Source organism: Cibotium barometz, chromosome 32 (genome assembly GCF_041138505.1).
Source record: "Cibotium barometz isolate CiBa-2024 chromosome 32, ASM4113850v1, whole genome shotgun sequence".
Classification (NCBI taxonomy): domain Eukaryota; kingdom Viridiplantae; phylum Streptophyta; class Polypodiopsida; order Cyatheales; family Cibotiaceae; genus Cibotium; species Cibotium barometz.
The window spans coordinates 32064921-32068438 of record NC_141077.1 but is presented as its reverse complement, the minus strand read 5'-3'; positions in this window follow the sequence as shown (position 1 = coordinate 32068438).

Below are 3518 nucleotides of genomic sequence, written 5' to 3'. Positions count from 1 at the left end.
ACATGTGAGTCTTCCCGATTCTGGCCATTGTGACATCCCGTTATAAATAACGAGATGGTGTCTAGCTGCCAGGTCCAGAAGGTGTTACCCATAACCTGTACTGTCTGGCCCACTATCCTCTGACATCCTCGTGGTCCCTGCATCTACATCGTCTACTAGTGCCTGTAGGATGAGGGGATCTGTGAAGTCGAATGATTCACACTGTCGATTCTATGTGCGTGCATTGAAGTCCCCCATCAAGAGAACCTCCCCCATGGTCGAATAGTGTAGGATATTTGTTTGTTTGTTTTTATAGAGAACTCTCTCTCTCTCTCTCTCTCTCTCTCTCTCTCTCTCTCTCTCTATATATATATATATATATATATATATATATATATATATATATATATGTATATATATATTTTGATTGTTTGTTTTTATAGAGAACTCTCTCTCTCTCTCTCTCTCTCTCTCTCTCTCTCTCTCTCTCTCTCTCTCTCTCTCTCTCTCTCTCTCTCACACACACACACACACACACATACACTCACACACACACATACACACACACACACACACACACACAGGTGGGCACATTGATTGTTTGTTTTTATAGAGAACTCTCTCTCTCTCTCTCTCTCTCTCTCTCTCTCTCTCTCTCTCTCTCTCTCTCAGACACACACACACACACACACACAGGTGGGCACATTGCCAATCGCCTATGTGCCCACCTCTCAAATAGAGAGAGAGAGAGAGAGAGAGAGAGAGAGAGAGAGAGGCAATGTGCCACCTCTTACACACACACACAAATTGCCAATGGGCCCACCTCTCAAAGAGAGAGAGATTGGCAATGTGCCCACGTTTTTGGTATCGTGTTTCTAAGCCCTATCGTCATATCATGACCTTAAGGTTTTTTTTAAATGCAAGAGAGGGTAGTGAATCAAATATGCAACAAGGCACAAATAGCCACCCAACGTACTTTTTTGGGATTGATTAGTTAATTTGGTCATGGAAAAAAAATCAAAGCACTAAGGTTGCACCAAGGTTTTAGACCTTGAAAACACAAGATTTGGGAGATTTTTATCATGATACCGATGTAACACCTCATCACCATAGTCTCATTAACACACATAGATGTGGGCACATTACCAATCGCCTATGTGCCCACCTCTCAAATATATATATATATATAATATATATATATATATATATATATATATATATATAGAGAGAGAGAGAGAGAGAGAGAGAGAGAGAAACATTTTCAATGGGCCCACCTCTGAGAGAGAGAGAGAGAGAGAGAGAGAGAGAGAGAGAGAGAGAGAGAGAGAGAGAGATTGGCAATGTGCCCACGTTTTTGGCATCGTGTTTCTAAGCCCTATCATCATGACCTTAAGCTTTTTTTCAAATACAAGAGAGGGTAGTGAATCAAATATGCAACAAGGCACAACTAAGAACCCAACATACTTTTTTGGGATTAATTAATTTGGTCATTGAAAAAAAATCAAATCACTAAGGTTGCACCAAGGTTTTAGACCTTGAAAAAACACATGATTTGGGAGATTTTTGTCATGATAACAATGTGACACCTCATTACCACAGCCTCATTAACTTATCTCTCAGGGTTTCTCTCTCTAAACATGTTATTCTCTTTGTCTTTATCTCTAGATTTTAGCGTTTTCTCTCTCTCTCTCTCTCTCTCTCTCTCTCTCTCTCTCTCTCTCTCTCTCTCTCTCTCTCTCTCTCTCTCTCTCACACACACACACAGAGGAGGACATGATCTCTCTCATTGGACGGACAGGGGCAGCAAGCTCTCGCACTCTCTGTTGGATGGGCAAAAAGCTAGCCTATCTATCTCTCGTTGATGTGAGAACGAGGGGAAACAACCTCTCTCTCTCTCTCTCTCTCTCTCTCTCTCTCTCTCTCTCTCTCTCTCTCTCAAAGGAGGGACGTCTCTATGTCGTGCAGCATGAGAGAAGCTCTGAAGTAGTAGGTATGTAGTAGGGACATCTCTTAGCCTTTTGTTTTAAAACCTTAGTGAAACATCTTCTATATCTTATTTGGGATCTACCACATGGGGGCTCCTAGCTGCCCCACATGGTAGCTCCTCCTTTTACTACTACTCTTTGATACCATACTATGTCTTATTTGGGATCTACCACATGGCAACTCCTAGTTGCCCCACATGGAAGCTCCTCCTTTCTTCTCTTCTTCTATACTACTACTCTTTTATATACTATACTTCTACTACTACTACTACTACTGCTGCTGCTGCTGCTGTTGCTGGCTGCCTGCTGCTGCTACTACTTTCTTCTCTTCTTATATATTACTACTCTTTTATACCATACTACTGCTACTTGTTGCTGCTGCTACTACTTTCTTCTCTTCTTATATATTACTACTCTTTTATACCATACTATAAATATATATACATATACTACTACTACTGCTGCTATTGTTGTTGTTACTGCTGGTGCTATATCTTATTTGAGGGTTATATTAGAGGATTAGAGAGATAAGGTTAGAGAGAGAGTTAGAGAGAGAGAGAGTGAGAGTTAGAGTTAGAGAGAGAGAGAGAGAGAGTTAGAAACATTGAGTGTTACCAGAGAGAGAGAGAGGGTTTAGAAAGAGAAATAAAGAGAGCTAGAGAGAGAGTTAGAATGGTAAAGAGAGTAAGAGACAAAGATAGAGGGTTAGAGAGAGAGAGGGGTGAAAAAGAGAAAGAAAGACTTAGAGAGAGGTAAAGAGAGTTAGAGTGAGAAAGAGAGTGAGAGTGATGAGAGTGAGAAAGAGTCAAAGAAAAGTAAAGAGAGTTAGAGAGAGAGTATTAGAGAGAGTTAGCCAGTTCAAGAGAGTTAGAGAGGGTTATAGAAAGGTAAATAGAGTGTTAGAGAGAGAGAGTGTGTTAGAGAGAGTTAGCCGGTTCAAGAGAGTTAGAGAGGGTTATAGAAAGGTAGAGAGAGAGAGAGAGAGAGAGAGAGAGAGAGAGAGAGAGAGAGAGAGAGAGAGTTGGCCACTTCGAGAGAAATAGAGAGAGTTAAAGAGAGAGAGAGAGAGAGAGAGAGAGAGAGAGAGAGAGAGAGAGAGAGAGAGAGAGAGAGAGTGAGGACGTGTGTGTGTGTGTGTGTGTGTGTGTGTGTGTGTGTGTGTGTGTGTGAGAGAGAGAGAGAGAGAGAGAGAGAGAGAGAGAGAGAGAGAGAGGTAAAGAGAGTAAGTTATAGAGAGAGAGTTAGAGAAAGGCAAAGAGAGTGAGTGAGTGTTAGAGAGAGAGAGAGAGAGAGAGAGAGAGAGAGAGTGTGTGTGTTAGAGAGAAAGTTGGCTAATTAAAGAGAAATAGAGAGAGTTAGAAAGAGATAGCTAGAGAGACAGAGTTGGCCAGTTCGAGAGAAATAGAGAGAGTTAAAGAGAAAAATGAAGAGAGAGAGAGAGAGAGAGAGAGAGAGTGAGTTAGAGAGAGAGATTTAGGGAAAGGTAAAGAGAGAGAGTGTGTGTGTCTATGTCTGTGTCTGTGTTACTACAGAGAGAAATAGAGAGAGTGTGTG